The 19,263-nt window shown below is 43.3% G+C and overlaps 1 protein-coding gene across 5 annotated transcripts in view; it reads right to left on the bottom strand.

Annotated features, from left to right (window-relative positions):
* The window catches only part of RUNX2 (RUNX family transcription factor 2), a 329,260-nt gene that overhangs the window by 142,176 nt on the left and 167,821 nt on the right, over window positions 1–19,263 (bottom strand). The window lies entirely within an intron of this gene.

The following is a 19,263-nucleotide window of genomic DNA, read 5'->3' as shown; positions in this document are numbered from 1 at the left end:
TCATTCTTACTGGAGGGCTAATCAAACAATCAAAAGCAAATTTCTCTTAACATTTTTTTTTACTAATTGTAAATTTTTTTTCTAATATTAAAAATTCTAACACACCAATTTAAAAATTCGAATACACTGGTTCACAAGACAACATTGTATATTAGAATGTCTGTGGACTTTGGAATGTGCAGATCCAGGTTCAAGTTCTGAGACTTCCATTTTCTAGCTGTGTGATCTTCGGTTAATTACTCAGCAACTCTGAGCCTCACTTTGCTCATCTGTAAAAGAGGGTGAGGGAGTAATAATCTCTGAATCACAGGGATGTGACAACTACATGAGAAAACCATGGAGAGAGGACTAGCACAAGGAGACACTCAGTACTGATTCTTGCCTTCTTCTAAAAAACCTCTTGGTGACACAAGAATAGTCCCACAGTTAAGACACATCTGAACTGACATTAATACATTTGGATTAGGCTTGAAATTACTCCCATATCACCTATCAGCTTCTGACAATGAAAGCTTAATTTTTTTTAAGTTTATTTATTTATTTTGAGAGAGACAGAGACAAGCATGAGCAGGGGAAAGAGAGAGGGGCGGGGGGAGAGAATCTCAAGCAGGCTCTGTGTCAGCACAGAGAGGGATATGGGGCTCGAACTCATGAAACCACAAGATCATAACCTAAGCTGAAACCGAGCGTCGGACGCTTAACTGACTGAGCCACCCAGGAACCCCCAAAAACTTAATTTTTTAAAACTATTAATATGTTTGAATAGTCAATTCAGGCTTATCTCTAAAAATAAAAAGGAGTATAACAAGACATGGGTATTTCTGAAATGATCCCTCTTTTAGAGCCTCTCAGCTCTTCCATGCAATTAAAGCCTGTCAGTTTCAGCTATTTCTTGTTTATTTGTTCAATTCAGAAACAACTTATTTAAAGGCTGTCTAAATAGGACATACTGAGTCAAAATAATTAAATACATCTGGATATCCATCTGATGCTTACTACATCAACAGACAGAAAAATTTCATCCAATTCCATTTTAGGGAACATTTACCTGAGTTTGCAATTTGAAAAAAAGTATAGTACCGTAAATGGTTCACATAAACTTTTCCTTCAGAAATCTAAAGGGGACTTGATCATTAAAGTAATGAACTTTTGTGCTTTAACAGGTTCAAGGCTGAGACTGTATAGATTGGCAACATTTCAAATCAGAGTGAGTGGTCCTTGTTATATATCTGATACTGACATACTTCCTCGCTTCAACCATTAATGTAATTCACTGCATTTCAGAAAAACGTAAATGACCTTCAGATGGAAAGAGATGCATTCCTTACAGCACCAGAAAGCAATCTCATAACGGCAAGGCCTTCTCTGAAGCCACATTTTCTACAGACAAAAAGGACAAGAATCACACAGATAAATGAGCTGGGCACACAGGACTCTGATTTGGACTGGAGTCCTAATCTGTCTTTACCAGATGACTCCCAGAGTAAGTAGGTTAACCTGTATGCCCATCCCTCTACTGCAACATGCTGTCAGCAGTAGGATAGGACTCCCTGCCTAAAACTGGGGAAAAATACAAAGAAATGTAAAGAATGACTGAAACTATTTATGTTTAAACGTATCACAGAAGCCTTAGGGAACTTAATTTGGATACAAGATGCAGCCTTTCAGTTCTTGTGCAGAGGGGCAGCCGAGCACAGGGGGAATAAGTGGGGTTTCTAATGCAAGGATAGGAGCTGGAGCCCCAGTTCTGCTTTCTATAAGCCGCATGACCTCAGCGGTGTTAGCGAACTCTCTCTGAACCTCAGTTTCCTCATCTGGAAATGAGGGAGCATAACATGCCAGTGAATGTAGCAAAATGGTCATAGGCACTGGCTGGGTAGACAAGCCCCCTATCTGGCTGAGCAAGTCACTTCTCTCGGGCCTCAATAGCTCGTTTGTAAAATTCGAATAATGATGCTCATTAGGTTTGCTGTGAGCCTTTCACAAACGTGCCTTGATGTGATGAGTTATCTGGCAGTCTTGGTATGCATTAACTGCGTAATAAACAGAGGAGTGATTACTGCTTTCTGTAAAGTGAGTATGATAGGAACTACTATCATTTTTGTTACAAAATTAAATGAGATAATATAACTAAAAGCATTTGATACCTCTCAATTTTTGCTATATTAAAATTAGAACTCTTCTCTTGAGGAGCTCACATGGTCAAGGCCCTGCTGCGTGGCAAGAGGCATGTTTCTTAATGTTACTAAGCTTTAATCTCTTCACCTGTAAAATGGGTATGATAATACTATCCCAGAGTTGTTGTAAGGATTAAATAATATACAGTGAGTGGCAAATCATCACTATCATTCAAAAAAATTAAAAATCTGACTCCAAACTACCCAGGGTGGTTGGGCTGTCTAGCATTGTTCTTTAAGTTTTCCAAAGTCAGACTCAACACAATTCATTGTGATGCCCGGAACACAGTAAGTGCTCAGTAAACAAACATGGAATGAACCTCCCAGGGTGGCATGAGTGAAGAATGAAATCTTATAATGAATTAGTAATTAGTCATTCTTTAACTTCCCATCAGGCTATACAAGAAGTTGTATCAGTGAGGTTTTAATTTTTACATAAAGTCCCTGACTTCCAAAACTTATACTAGAACAGTCCATTAAAGGACAGTTTGGCTTTTAGTGGAGATCCTTCCTGAAGATACCCAAGATTAGCAAAAATAACATCTCACTATCCTTAACAAGTGAGGTCTCTCTTTGGTTTTTTTGTCTCAGAGGGCACATTGCAGAGTCCAGCTGATTTCTTTCAAGGTCACTGTCCTCAGAGTCTATGATAATGACCTACTTAAGGAGAGAGAGTTACTACAGAAAAAATAAAAGAACTACCATGTGGGGTCACTGTATTTAATATAAATAGTTTTAAAAGGGGTGCCTGGGTGGCTCTCTCTGCCCCTCCCCCACATGCTCTCTCTCTCCAATAAATAAACTTTAATAATAACGATAATTTGAAAAGTGGACAGCAGTCTCTTTAAAAAAAAAAAAAAAAGTAATGGTCCCAAAATATCCCAGGCCTTCTCTAACACCCTGTGAATGATATCATCAATCCCAGCTCCACTATTTCTGGCCTTGTGTGATCTTAACTGATCCAATCTTCAAGTTTCCTAGTCTGTATAATGGAGATAAATAAGTACATCTTCTTTCTACAGTTGTTATCAAGACAAAGTAGTAAAGAGTGAGCACATGGAAAGAACCCAACAAACGTTCAACACTGTTAAAACCTCTACCTTGACTGAATCTTCACTGTGTATTTATGTTTCCAGCTCATAATCTCTTATTCTAGTGGAGGACAATTCTTAGGAAGCTTCTACGGTTTTGAAGTCCAGTATTTGGAGAATATATCCATGTTGGTCATGCCAATATCCTTTCCAAACATTTAACCTTTAATCACGTTCTTTCTTAGTCTTGGTTTCTCCCAGACCAAAAAATCCTAATCTGTTTTAGTGTATTTTTTAATGCTATACCCCTTAACTTTTTTCAAACCTTTAGTGCAAAAAGGCTACAAAACACCTTGACTTTCTAAATGCCCAGTCACCAAGAAAACATAATCCTATCATAAATATATGATTATAGCTTATTTGCTTTGTTTTGGACAATTATTAATGCTTACAGTAGAGGAAAGTCATCTTAACCTGATCTTATAAATGGTTTTGGAACTCTACTTCCTGAAGAAACCTGAGACTTCTGGGACTCGCTCTTCACTTGGGTGAGTCAGAGCAGGTGACAGATGTTTTCAGGCATCACCAGTCAATCTGAAGGTTGTTACCAGGGAAGAGCGCAGGGCCTCGCTGAGACAAAGCTACTAATTAGCCATTAACGAACAAGTTACTGGCGCTCCTGGGTGGCTCAGCAGGTTGAGCGTCCGACTCTTGATTTCAGCTCAGGTCATGGTCTCACAGCTCATGGGACGAGCCCAGCACTGGGCTCTGTGCTGACAGTGCAGAGCCTGCTTGGGATTCTCTCTCTCTCTCTCTCTCTCTCTCTCTCTCTCTCTCTCTCTCTCTCTGCCCTTCCCCTACTCACTCCCTCTCTCTCAAAATAAATAAACTTAAAAAAACAAACAAACAAGAAACCACCTTCACCCAGACCTCAGGCCCCACAGGGCTGGTCTGACCCCTCCTTCGCTCACCCCATCCAGAGTTGTATTGGATGGTTTGTTTTTTGACTCTGTAGAAGCACAGAGGTAAGTACCATGTCCTACTCTCCTTTCCTACATAAATAAGAATATTCTTGATCTTTGTGTCTCAGACGATAGAAGTGCCGAGGATAGTCTGATATTACATCCTGAGTGACCTGATTACCTAGAAGCACCCACAAGCTTTCAGAGGACAACTGAACTTCCTTTCTCAGAAATTTTTCGAAAGAAATGAAAACTGCTGTTGAGCTTTAAATACTTTGTGATGTTTTGGGGCGCTTGGGTGGCTCAGTCGGTTGAGCATCCGACTTCGGCTCAGGTCATGATCTCTCAGTTCGTGAGTTCAAGCCCCGCGTTGGGCTCTGTGCTGACAGCTCAGAGCCTGGAGCCTGCTTTGGATTCTGTGTCTCCCTCTCTCTGCCCCTTCCCTGCTCATGCTCTGTCTCTCTCTGTCTCTCAAAGATGAATAAACATTAAAAAAGAAATTTAAATATTTTGTGATGTTTTTAACACTACACTTCACTATTTTATATATTTCTCAGAAACAGTATCAATATTATTTTCATGACTACATTATAGAAATTCAAAGTAGTGACATATGTTTTTATATAGATATGACCATTTAATAACAAAACCCTGGTGTTGCTTTTTTTTTTTTCATGCGCACATACTCATTAGTGCTTGGGAAATCTGAAATCCTAAATATCAGAGGAGGGTTTACATAGGACTGTGCCCCTATTTCTTCCCAAACGTCTCTGTTCTCACCTACAAGGGGGGGTTTTGAAGGGCAGCTGGGGTCAAGTTTGACATGTAAGATAAACTTGAGAGAGAAAATCAGGTCCTCCCTCTATGATGGGCCTGCCATACTCACAGGCAGGAAGTGGCAAATCAAGATGACTAAATGAGAGAGGGCCTAGGGCACAGAGAGCTCCCACAGCCTGCATGAAGCCAGTGAGAAAACGGGCCCCCGATGGAACTGTGCAAGCATACCAAGAAGTACCACCAGGCATATAAGGTCAGGCTATTTCATAGACACCTCGGATCTGTAACTGTACCCTTCCAGAAGAAATCGGGGTCTCCTTTGCGAGAACAGATCAATTCTAGCTACTAAGAGTTCAGGTTTTACAGAAAGAATCCATCAGCATTGGTTCTGAGGCATGGTCTGTCACACACACGACTACTACCAACACTGTGTGGGGTCACCCCATATGGCTTACGTTTTTTTTTTTGTTTTTTGTTTTTTGTTTTTTTTTTTAAATTTTTTTTTCAACGTTTATTTATTTTTGGGATAGAGAGAGACAGAGCATGAACGGGGGAGGGGCAGAGAGAGAGGGAGACACAGAATCGGAAACAGGCTCCAGGCTCTGAGCCATCAGCCCAGAGCCTGACGCGGGGCTCGAACTCACGGACCGCGAGATCGTGACCTGGCTGAAGTCGGACGCTTAACCGACTGCGCCACCCAGGCGCCCCGGCTTACGTTTTTTAAAAGACACCAGAAGCCCAGAATCCTGTGTACACTTTCCAGTTTCTCTCCCAACTCACTAAGTCACAGGCAAGGTTCTTATTTACCTGTCCCTTTCCCAACTGCAAAGTACAAGTGGTCATTACTGCCATCTTAACAGGGCTTTTGAGGGGTGGGGGGAAAGGAGTTTTTGCATGCTGTTTTGGCGAACCAGCAAATTATCACCTGGGTGGCTCATTCGGTTGAGCATCCAGCTTTGGCTCAGGTCATGATCTCATGGTCTGTGAGTTCGAGCCCCGCGTCGGGCTCTGTGCTGACAGCTCAGAGCCTGGAGCCTGTTTCAGATTCTGTGTCTCCCTCTCTCTCTGCTCCTTCCCCGCTCGTGCTCTGTCTCTCTCTGTCTCTGTCTCTGTCTCTCTCTCTCAAAAATAAACATTAAAAAAATTTTTTTAAATGTTCAAAGCATGTACTTGTGTCTTTAAAAAACACTCTAAAGATAGAAATGAACCATGAAGCATCAATGTCAGAGTAGGTTTCATAAGCTCTCTTTCCAGGGTGGTGATCCTTCTGCTTGGGCTTCTTGGGGATCAGTGCTATAAACCCCCAAAACACAAAGTACACAAGGCAAGTACCCAGGAGATGCCCCCACGTGCTAAGTGGGGAAGAGCGGTTCCCATGTCTCAAGGTGTCTCAGCACCAGGCAAAAATGGAGACAACCATTTATGTAAACCTATGGATACAAGGAAAGCAAGCTCTCTTCTTTGAGCTGGACCACAGCTTATGAAGTTCAGTCACAGGGATGGGGAAAAGGAAGGAGTGGCCATTCATCTCCTAAAATGGTATACAAAGAGTCGTGGCTCTAAGAGTATCCACACTTTCAAATGACTGAAAAGCTAATTACATGTCTGCATAATTAAGCTCCATACACTTGGGGTCACAAAAAGAGAGGAAGAGGAAGGCAGATAGTTAGGGAAAAGGCACCATAGGAAAATGAACTGACTCTAGGAAAATACATCAATGTCTTTTCTTAAGTTTGAATAAGTTTGAGTTGGGGGGGGAGCAGAGTGGGCACAGAGCCGCTTGAAAGCCCAGTGAGAGCTAAGCATGGAGACTCAGTGGTTGCTCTTAGCAGGCCTCCTTTTGTAAACACTTTGGTTAAACATATGTAGGTGTGAAGAAGGGCCTGCTTTCCTAAGAATCACTCATGACAAGGCACACCATGGACGCGGTGTTGAACTTCATGCAGAGATAGGAGGAAACCAGTTAGCAGGGGCGAAGCCTGAACCAGCACACAAAAGGCTTCTTCCTGTCTCTGGTGCCAGCAGCCTTCTGTGTAATGTGACCCGACAAGGGCTGATGGTTTCTGCCAAAGCTCAGTGTGTCTAGAGTGAGCACCTGCTGTACTGGGGCGGGGTGGGGGGGGGCAGGGTACAGTTAGAGAGCCCCACCCATTTTTTTCCCTACTCATTACTCAAATCATTACTTAGTCTGTATAAACATCAAATATTTCTTAAGAAAACTGGAGTACTTAAAATGAACTGTGTGTAGAGTTTACTAGTTTAAAATTATACCTCTCAATTGCTACCAGGGTCGAATAAAGTCCATAATCCCAACAGAGAGAGGCAGATTTACAGTTTCCTATCCTAAACTATTTCTGCCATATCACTATCATTCATAACACAAATACACGCACAGCCACATGTACGTTAATTCCCATTTCAAAACAGTTTACACTAAATAGTAAATGTTTAAATTCTGTGTCTTCTCTCATAACCTTTTTAGCTAGACTGGATTTTTAGAACGAGCTCTCCCACTCACTTCTGGTTCTCTTGACTAATAGGACACACGGTTCCTAAGCCAAACAGGCTCCTCCAAGCACAGGAAGAGCCCTGGACTGGTGGCTTTGGCAACAGGCGTGCAGCTGTGTACCACTAATTTACCTTCTCCCGAGTCTCACTGCACCTGGAAGATGAGATGAGAACGGATGTGTTATCTCTAAGATGCTTTCCCGATACGAAATGCTATAATTCTAACTACTCAGAAAAGTGGGCTCCCTACCCCCACTCCTTTCTGGAGACTGCAGTCGTAACTGAAATTACTGAAGGTGTGTTGAGCCGACTTGGGCTGAAGGTAGCTGATGGCTGACACCGACAGCATCTCCCGTCACGGAGCATCATGGCTCATCTCAGCACGGAAGGCACCAAGAGCAGGATTCTGACTCCCCCTCTTCTCCCCACCCCCAACCCAGGGCTTTCTCAAACGGACCAAGATGGCTGCCAGGTTCATTTGGCAGAAGACCAACCCAACTGATTCACAGGGCTTTCAACTGAAATTTGAGGAGAAAAAAAGCAGCACGCTGCTTGGATAAAACTGGATGCGACGCAAGGTACGCCAGGCATGACAAGTTATGTCACAAAGCAAACAATGGGAGAAGAACTTAGTAACTCTTAGGAGACGACAGCAGGGAAGAGAATGAGAAATGCTATGTAGAGTCTAAGAGGTCATATCCCGTAACAAAAGGTTAAAAAAAAACAAAAAACAAAAACAACAGAAGGAAGTTAAATGAAGACAAGGTAATGAGTAAGTGCCTTAAAAGTATCAACAGCTTTTGGATGAATGAGACTCATAACCATCTTATTAAAAAAACGAGGGTGATTTTCTTATTTAGAAAAAACAACCTACTAGATGAATCAAGAGTCTGTACCATATGTCACCCCTAATCTGGCCTCAGAATTGGCATCTCCTGGACCTCAATGTTAAAGCCGGCAGAGGGAAGGGAATAAGATACAAACAGAACCAGAACTTGAGATATAACTGGGATGTGGTGCTGGCCAGGGGAAGTGACCTTTAGTTCAAATTATCACACTGAAGTGGGTGCAGTCAGTTCAGGTCTAATCAGGCTGATATCCACATCCAGGGGGTCAGATATAGCAGTGAGGGTATCACAGGTCCCCAGGCCTGGCGATTCCTGTTGTCAGATAGATGATGATATCCACTGTCTTAAGAATTATCTCCTGGTCATTCATTCACCCATCCATCCATCCATCCATCCATCCATCCATCCATTCATTCAAAAAATATGTTCTGAGTAGCCTACCCTGGTACTGTGCTAGGCACTAGAGATATTAATAGTGAGATAAAGACAGACCTAATCCCTAACTTCACGGAGTTTACAATCCGGTAGGGGAGACTGACATTAATCAACTAATCATGTAACTGTGATAAGTACTAGAAAGGAGATTTCTTGGCACCATAACAACACACAATGGGGGGCTGTAGTCACACCTGGGGGTCAAGGCTTCTCTGATGATGTGATGTGATGTGATAATTAAGTCAAGAACTCAATGGCCAGCAAAACCAGTAGATGAGTAGGTGAGGTTAAGAAAGCTTTAGGCAAAGCGAACAGTGTATATCAAGTTCCTGGGATGGAGGCAGTATGGTTTCTTGAGGAGTTGAGAGAGCCAGTGTGGGTGGATTACTGACAAAAGGTTCAAAATAGTGGGAGAGGAGCACAGGGAGGAGTCAGGCCAGGCAGAACCTGCCGGGCCACACTAGAGGTTTCCAGCTTTATCCTAAGTGCAGTGGAAGGTCACGGAGGTGTTTCAAGCATGGGGTGACATAATCAGATATGCATTTTTTAACATCTCCCTCCGACAGCATCATAATAGAAACAGGGCACAAGTCCAGCCTAGGGCTCGGCACACAGGGAAGGGTGTACAGGGAAAACAGCAGCTGAAATGGACAGAAGGGTGGAGTCCAGGAGCTGCACTTGGGAAAACCAGGAAGCAGCCTGAGGCATTTAGCTGCCCACACACATCATCTGACCACGGGGATGAGGCTCCCGAGGTGCCTCAGCTCCGGGTGAGCAGGAGAGCCCATAGCCTTGCAGCTAAGATTCAGGCAGCCTTCACCTCATACATTCTGGTTCAGCGGTAAAACCCGGCCATCTGTACTTTTTTTTTTTTTAATGTTTTATTTATCCTCGAGAGAGCACAAGCAGGGAGAGGGGCAGAGAGAAACTGAATAAGAGGATCAGAAGCTGGCTCTGCAGAGCCCAGGGTGGGGCTTGAACTCACGAACTACGAGATCATGACCTGAACTGAAGTCGGACGCTCAACTGACTGAGCCGCCCAGGCGCCCCAGCAGGCATCTGTAGTTTTAACAGGCTCCCCAGGTGATGCCAATATGCACCAAAGTTTGAGAACAAAGGGCGTAATTTTTAGTGATGATAAAAAAGGAAAATTACCCAACACTATTCTGATTTAATCTTCCCTATCAAGAATGATCTTCACATAGAATGAACACAACAAACATGCTTAAGAGGAAATTAAGGCTCGGGAGAGGTAAGAAGACAGAGGAGAGAGACTTGTGCTTTAAGTGAATTCAAGGTTCTGCTCCACGATGAATCATACCCCACGATATTGCAAGAACTGTGGAGAACAGTAGGCAAAGGGTTTCTATTTGACAGATCAGGGCTACAAAGTCATAGTAAAAGTAAAGTCTGTCTCCCCATAACTCCACTCACTACTAATCTTAGCTTTGCTCGCTGGCATTCCTTCCCCCCCACCCCCCACCCCGTGATACTTATTAAATTGCTTGAAGGTAATGCCTTTACTGCACAACATCTAGCAGTATTCCATTTGCTTACTCCATTTACCTTATTCTGCGATCAGCATTGCTATTGGTAAAATCTCAATGTCAACTAGTTTTTTGGAGCCTCTGTTGGTGACCACTTGCTTGCAAGCCCACTGAAAACTCTAAGTCACCTTCCACAGCCTGTGTACCACGGGCTTGTCACACTTGAGCGCCACTGTGACAATTAGAAAGCAGAATGGGTTCACTAAAAACCTGCTTCTTAGGATTACTTCAGCAACAGACTAGAAGAAAAAGCATCCGTCCGTTGTGCATCTTGACCTCAGCAAGGTAACTAACTACCTTATCTCTAATGTGATTTATAGCCAGCTACGAGGCCTACCAGAAAGTGGAAGCGGGGATGAATCGAGGTGAATCATGGTCAGCTTTGAAAGAGGTGCATGGTGCCAGGTTCAAGGGCGTTCTGATCCTAGTTACGTCCAGCATGCTCCCTAAAGTCTTAAAGAATTAGAAACAACCTATCTAAGCTGCAAGATGAGACCACGTTGTGAGGAACAGCCAACATACTGGGTGAAGCATCAGAACTATAAAATAACCCTAACAGGATGGAAGGAGGAGATGGAAGCAACATAATGAAACCGAATAAGAAAGTACAGTGCTGCCCTTGGGTCAACTCCAAGACGGGATGGGGGAAGCCTGCCCTAAGATCAGAGCTCTTCTTGGACTGCAGGCCACAGTGGGACAGGATGACAAAAAGTTAACACAGTCTTGGAATGCATTAACAAAGTACCAGAAAACCCCTACTTCTCCGGTCATACCTAGCTAGAAGACTGTGTTTTCTCAAGGCGGCATCAGATAGAGCCTCCAGCTGCCATTATGAGGAATGGTTGAAGGAGTGGCCAACAGCTCTCATCTACCCTCGACCTTTCCTTAAAACACTCCTACTTCCCTCCTGAACTGAAACTCAGACTTGCCTGGATCTTTCCTCCTAACCTTTCCACTTGGCTCATTCTCCAAGGTCACCAGACAAGCTAACTCCTCTTCAGAAGTTCTTCCATCTTTGCCATGACCTACCAACCTCCAGGGCATTCCTCCACATTGGTAAGTGGCTCAACATCTTCCTTGTTTCCCTGACTTGTACCAAGTCCTACCAAGTCCTGGGAGAAACTGTCATTCTCCCGGGGATCCACCAGAGCCCACCCCTGTTCCCAAACTGCAACCCATGCAAGAGACACACAAAATTATGCTCGTGGGCTCTTCCAGTTATCTGTGTCCTTAGCCGGCTCCTCAGCAATGCTCAACCAAAGTCATTTTCCCTTCCCATCATTCACCTTGATGACGGCTCCAAGACTATTCACTATTCTTCTCAACCCTCTCCCCTGCACCCTCCCCTCCCCTCCACCTAAAACCACCTTGTCAGATTTAATCTTCCTGCAACACCGATTTTAACTCTGAGAGTTTCAGAAACCTGGCCCTAAGTTTCTTATTCTTAAATGGCTTCACAAGATGGACTCTTCTGTGATATCCGTCTTTTGAAGGCTGCTACCACCAACTGTTTAGAAACAGTGAAAAAGCAAGTCTTTATTCAAAACAAACAAAGCCCAGGAAAAAAAATCTGATGGTCTTACATGGTCGTAGTGACATACGATTTTTCCTTCCTGGAATATTTCTGCACATATTAAAATGAAAATATGGAACCAAAGCACTTTCTAAACAGGTAACATTTGTAAGGTATTGCTGTCACTATTAACAGTACATAGTACAATGCATACCAACTCTGCCTTTGAAGCCCCAGGCACCCATCGATAATTAATCACCAAAATGCTCCACTGGACCATCCACTACATCACACGGACCTGCCCCTCTCCTGAGTTAGCCTTGTAGGTTAAATATTTCATTCAACGTGAGATTCCTATTCAGATCATTTTGTCTACACTCTGTTGCAAAAGGTGAAAATGGGCTGGAAAGGTCACCAGGCAACTAGGAAAGAGGAAAGTCATGCATACCATAACGCTCTGGAAAATAATGAGAAAAAGAAATCAAGACTTCCTTTGGGGCAGAGACCCAAAGACAGGCTAGAAACGGAAGAGTCTTGGGGAAGGATAAAGCGAGGCATTATGTAGATGGATTCTTCTTATCACAATTAGATATTAACTATGAATCTTCTATTCCAGACGGGAGGAAATTACAAAGACAAGTTTTTGAAACTCATGAAATTAATTTTTCTTGGAACACTGCCCCTCTCTATCTTCCTAAAAGCATAAGAAAGCCAGAGCATCTTCAGTTAATAAGGGAATTCCTACTAACAGAAGTCCAGAGACCTGCAAGAAGTTAATCTACAGATGATGCTAACAGGCTAACAACAGCATGACATGTTGACCACCAGCCTTTCGCAGGGTCCTACTAAGCTTTCTTCTTCAAAGCCAGCGCAGGCTGGACCTGAACTCCGCTCTTCATCCTAAGGTGGCCGCCAGAGCTGAAGAGATGTGCAATTGTGTTGACACAGAATTTGTGCTGTTTTCTCACAAGGACTGTAACCAGTGACCTCCCCTAAAATGATTCCCAGTGCACAAATGTGAACAGCAGCAGCAAATTGCCCTGACTGGTCTGCCCAAATAAGCTCAAAGGAAGAAGATGGGACAGGACTCTCTAGTAACTTCAGAAATTAAACAGTAGCACCACCAAAGTACAAGAATAGTACTTTCAACAGCCGGTCTCTGAATGTGGCGATTTCAGTTCCTTTGGACGTGAGATGCCTACGGGCGAGTAAGACCACGGTGGTCATAAAGCAGGAGACCTTGCTTAACTCCCATTCTCCACACCCCACCATCATCTCACAGGGAGGGCACCTGCGGCCACTCTTCCTGCTAACGGTGCCCGAGCCCCTCTCATGACTTCACCCTCCCTCACACAACCGCCGCCCCCCAGCCACCAGCCCCGCGTCCACTTCACCTCTCACACTGTGTCACATTAAACAGCCGTGTGGTCCCTGTGCACTTGAACAGAGCAGCAATTTGAGACGCACGCTACTCAGCTGTGCTTTCCTATTTGGGAAGGGATTATGCTAGTAAATGTTTCAGTGTGAGCACAGTGGACTCGGGCCTGGGACCTCCAACGTACACAGGCCAAGCTCAGGGGCCCGATTGCCTGAGAGCCTTCTAACGTTTAAAGGTGTGGCATTTGCCAAGGGAATATGGAATCGGACCGAAGTCGGGTGGAAACTACTTCGCTTTGGTCAAGGTAACTGCTGGTAAGATTATTATCCTACATGATGCCTGGCCAGGTTATTTTCTAAGATATTCCTAAGAATGCTACCTTGCATCTATGCTCATATAACTATAATTTAATCATTAAAACCAGTTTTATTGCATTTTAAAGCATGATTCAGACACTCTTAATGCCTCCCTTTTATGAAAATATCTCTGAGGATTCTGAATAATACCCAATGGAGAGAAGACAAAGAGATTAGTCCCTGAGGACACCTACCACTTAGATTGTCAGCAACATGACTGACTTGATAGGGATGGGGGTGACTGCCTACCAAGAATCTGGAACTCACAGTCGACTATAATGGCTAAAGAAGCTTTCAGGATGTCATTTCTCAAAGAATCAATTTCTTCCACCTGGAAAATACACACTTTTAAGAACTGTCTTAAGGCTTTGATTAAGAACTTTATGTAAAACCAGTATGTCAGTGGGGAAGAGCTGCATAAATAAAATGACGTAGGTACTGAAACTGGGGGAAACCAAGCCACGATAGAAGTATGCTTCAGCCTCCCAAGAGTGCATGGTGGTTAAGGAGCATGGGATCCTGAAGCAAAGCAGATCTGGCTTTAATTCCTGTATTTACCACGTAATGGTTTGTAAGTGGGACCGTGGGCGAGGCACCTGGCCCCTCTGACCCTCAGCTTTCAAAATAATGCCACCTATCTCACAGAGCTGTTGTAAGGAGCGTATGAACTAACCTCATTATAATGCTTGGCACACAACACGCTTTTCAATAAATAAAGGGTAGCTAAGAGTAAGTCAACCAAATAGGTACTAGGGCTAGGATAATAGTGGATCACACTTCCCGAAGAGGTCAATGATCCATTCGTCACCAAACCAAAGTCACAAGGCAACAGGCACTATGTAAGACAATGGGGACACAAAGCTAAATAAAACATGGCCCAGGGCTTAGCTGGTTAAGCGCCAGACTTCAGCTCAGATCATGATCTCACAGTTCATGGGTTTGAGCCCCACGTCGGGCTCTGTGCTGACAGCTGGGAACCTGGAGCCTGCTTCAGTTTCTGTGTGTGTGTGTGTGTGTGTGTGTGTGTGTGTGTGTGTGTGTGTCTCTGCCCCTCCCCCACTCACTCTGTCTGTCTCTCTCTCTCAAAAATAAACATTAAAAAATTTTTTTAAATAAATAAATAAAATAAAATAAAACATGGCCCTAGACTTTGAAAGTTCAAAGTCTGATGAAGGAGACAGACGTGTAAACAAGTAACTGTCGCCACATGGACTGGCGGTATGGAAGCCTCAGGCTCAGTGTGGGTAGGTTGGAAGAAGCCTGACAGAGGTGCCAGCCTTTGATCTGAGTCTTGAAGAAAGAAGAAAAAATGCTAACCATCCTTAATTCTCTCCTGGGCTACTGCAGTAACTTCCGAAACGATGACCCTGCTTCAACCATTGTCTCCTTATGATCCGTTCGTCACACAGCAGCCAAGGTGATTTTTTAAAAGCATGTAAATTTGATAAGGTCATTCCCCTGCTTCACATCCTTCAAGAGCATCCCTCTGCGATCAGAGCAAAACCCAAGCTCCTTACCAGGTCCTTGAAGGCGCTCCATAATCCACTCCCTGCCTGGCTTTCTGTTATCATTTCCTGTGTTGGCTACATTCCACTGACGCTCCTGACCCCTGAGCAACCGACAGTCACTGCTTCCCGGGAGCCTATGCATGAGTCTTCCGTGGCCGAAAATGCCCTTCCTCACAGATCTTCAAAGCTCTTCGGAGAACCCTGTCCCAACTTTCTAATCAAAATTACCTTTTTCTTTCCCTAAGTTGCTCTCTAATGCATTACCCTATTCGATTTCTCAAAGCACGTGTTATTGTCTGAAGTTATCTCGTATGTAGGCTTATTTACCCATTTACAGACACCGTCTGTCACAAAAAGGGGAGCTCCTTGTCAGCAGAAGTTGTATCTATCTTGTGCACTTACTTAATGCCTGGCAGATAGTAAGCACTCGAGTATTTTTTAATTTTTTTTTTCAACATTTATTTATTTTTGGGACAGAGAGAGACAGAGCATGAACGGTGGAGGGGCAGAGAGAGAGGGAGACACAGAATCGGAAACAGGCTCCAGGCTCCGAGCCATCAGCCCAGAGCCTGACGCGGGGCTCGAACTCACGGACTGCGAGATCGTGACCTGGCTGAAGTCGGACGCTTAACCGACTGCACCACCCAGGCGCCCCATCGAGTATTTTTTGAATGAATGAATGAATAATAGAACAGCAGAACGCCCAGCCCCAAAGGTTAGATGAATGCCCCAATCCACCAAACCCAAGGGCCTAGGTCTGCTTTTGTTGCTGTTGTTGTTGTTTAGGTGTAGCTCCCTCACCCACAAAGTACTGAGTTTAAAACAGTGACTGTCTTGAGCAGTATCTCCTAACATAATATCCCTATCTCCACTGCTAAGCACCACGTTCTGAATCAAAAGAAGTAGCCATTTGTGACCGACTAGGTGTTTCCTAGCACCCGGAGATAGGCACCAGATGTCTGAGGATTGAAAAGAGAAGAAAAGAAAAGAAAAGAAAAGAAAAGAAAAGAAAAGAAAAGAAAAGAAAAGAAAAGAAAAGAAAAGAAAAGAAAAGAAAAGAAAAAAGATACAGAGGAAGCAACTTCCTCAGGAAGCCATAGGAGGCCCTGGGGCCCTCAGATAGAATCAGCCATTAAAGACGACAACAGAAGGACACCATCAGACCAGCACGGCAGAGAAGCCAGCCCATTGCACGGCTAGGACCGTTAGCCCTAGGAACTACAAGAGACACTGGAGAACACTAATATGAAACACTCAGTGCCTATCACTTCCTCAGTTTATGACTTCTAACTTCATTTCACCCCTTTTCTGTTGGCAAGTGTATATACAGTAGTGACCATACAACCATGATCATCATCTATAGTCTTGGGGTAAGAGCTTGAGATATCAAGAGGGCCAAGCCAATGAGAGATGACAAACGTCTTTATCCAAAGGATTCCGTGAACTAAAATGCAGACGTTACATACTGCGGAGAAGTTACAAAACCCATCGTAGGCAAGGCTCGTAAGTAGAACTTACATTTAGGCATGCAGTTGTGTAGATCCTACACTGGAATGAAACCAAATGGTTTCACTATGCAAGCGTTATACCGAAATGTGATTTCTGCCACTGGTGCTCATCACCAGGGAACAACAGCACCCTGGGACAGGAAATGAGAGAGAACAGTTGATGCCAACAAGGCATGACATCTCAGCTCTTCTTGTACTGATATCTTGTCATCTAAACTTTCATTAATTCAACATTTCACCAGATGTGCCTACCACTGTGCCTACACAAGCCAAAATTAATCCCTGTAATAAATCCCTTGAAGAATCTGCAATCTAGCAGGGTGGAAAGAAAGAAACACCCAGCAGCTGTAAAAGAAGGCAATCTCGACTACAGCTTAGAGGCTATATAGGCAGCCTCTAGACACAGGTCCCAGGACTCTTTCCTAAAGAAGGTAACGATGACCTTGAGGGACGGATAGCACCTTTCTGCAGACACAGACCACCGGAGATAGAACAGCCTAAGTAAGAGGGTGCAGGGAGAAGAACGTGGACTCAGGAAACAACAGCATTACAGTCCGGGGACAGATGGGGCTGTGTGAGGGCTGGGAAGGATCGCTATCTCTTCAATTAGACTTTAAGTCAAGGACAGAGCACTTTTCTTCTCCCCTCCTTCCGTATTACCCGAGACCTAATCCTCTATGTGTGGTAGGCTCTAAATTATCTTCACTAAATAAATAAGAAAATTAACCCAGAGAGGAAAAAAAGTGAAATAAATTCACTTCGAAGTTGCTGCTGTTCTTGGATTGTGTAATAATTTGGGTCATAGTAGAAGTGTGCACACCCTCAGTTATAGGGAGATACTTGTACCAATCACCTCACTAACAGTACAGGAGCATGTAAGGAAAGTGCACATGGCCAAGAGTGGGTAGGGGTGGCACAAACATGTGTCAATCTGCACATGTGGAAGGCTGCTGGAGACAGTTGTTGGGCCCAATACTCTGGATGCTAGAAAAAGGAGAAAACTGATCTATAAATCAATCATTCTAGTGCTATAATCGCCAATGCAGAGCTAAGACTCTTGTGGTGTCATTCCAGAAAGCTATCGGTACCTAGAAATACAACTGTTTTCTGTTTTCATTTTTTAGAAATACATCCAGTGAGTATTTAAAATATTATTTTTAATTGATCATGAGGGAGTTGTAGCATGGTACTGTATAAAAAAAAAAACACACTACGTCAGGAGTCAAGAGACTGAATTCTGCTCTGCCACTAGCTTGCTGTGAAGCTGCAGACAAGAAGAAGCTTAACCTTCCTGAGCCTCTCCTGGTATCCCCGTGTCTTACACCTTCTCAGAGCCTTACTCTCTGCACTTACATCTGCTGCTAACATGTAGATCCCCCTTACCACTTTCACCGGCCTTTTGGCTAATGATACCTAAGATACCTTCAGTTTCTAAAACGTCCTCTGGTGCTTTTTTATGACGTCATCTTCAGGTTTGTGGTCAAAGCCTTGAGGAAAGCATCTTCTTAAATGAATCTAGCAACACACAGTTTCCAAAAGCCACTTTGAAAGCATTAGTCATTAGTACAACATAATTAGCAAACAGTTAAGGATTAGAACACAGAAATCAAACATTTAAAGAGCTCAGGGATTGCCCAATCATAGCACATATATTTGTCTTATATATATTTTGTTAGGCATCATAAGTCCCTTACAAATCACATATAAACACTCTTAAATATGTATACAAATGGGTACGTGTGCTCACACACACACACACACACACACACACACACATACACACAGTCTAAAGATTACTCTGAAGACAAAAGGACAGCTATTTATGAAGTTTCATCGAAGATCTAAAGCCCACTACTTTAAATGCAGTAGCACCTGTAGCAACAAGCTTGAAATTCACAAGTTAGTGTGAATTTCACCCTTATATTTTTATCAAGGACGCCTGCCTAGTAAACACAGTAAGCTTAATTCCTACTTATCAGCATTTAGTGATTTCTTTAGGCTAATCCATGGCTATTGTTCACAGAGCTCTAATGTTCTTCCCTGATGCAGAGATCTGGTTCTCTGTAGTGTTTAGATATTTTATTTTTATAATTCTGTATTATCTATTAAATATGTACTCAGGCATACCCATATATTCAGACTCATATACATATACCCACAGAAACCTACTCTAAGTAAATATCCAAGAAGACATATCCCTAATACGGGCAGGGGAGAAAGAGAGGAAGGTCATTCCATTTATAAACAGTTATGTTTATAAACTGTTAGGAACACTCAACACGTAAGCACTATCAACCAAAACCTAACCGTTAGAATAGTCTCTTGTACATTTTGTTTTGAGTTATTTTCCCTCCATTCTGGTCTACCTCTGCCAACAACAGAAGCCAGATGACATGACTAAGTGACATCAGCTCTCAGTATTTCTGATGGGCAACTTAAAGATCTATGACGACTGACATAACTCCTCTGTCACCAGGACCCAAGAGCAATCACACTAAAAGCAAGATCTGTTTTTGCACAACTGGGGCAGAAAAGAGAGAGAGAGAGACAGACAGAGCTGGGAGTCTTACTGCACCAAATGTGAATGATTAGTGTGTAATGCAATGCTGATGTTAATTTTTAAGAAGAAAGGTAAAGCAAGCGGCTTACTAGAATGTAGTAATAAAGAGACATGTCGCAAGAGGAACTGGAGCTAAAAGTGAATCAGACGTGAAT

The sequence above is a fragment of the Puma concolor genome, chromosome B2 (assembly GCF_028749965.1).
Source record: "Puma concolor isolate L17-30 chromosome B2, mPumCon1.1.hap2, whole genome shotgun sequence".
In the NCBI taxonomy this organism is placed as follows: Eukaryota; Metazoa; Chordata; class Mammalia; order Carnivora; family Felidae; genus Puma; species Puma concolor.
Note: the sequence above shows the minus strand (reverse complement) of the source record. Positions and strands in the feature narration are given on the sequence as shown.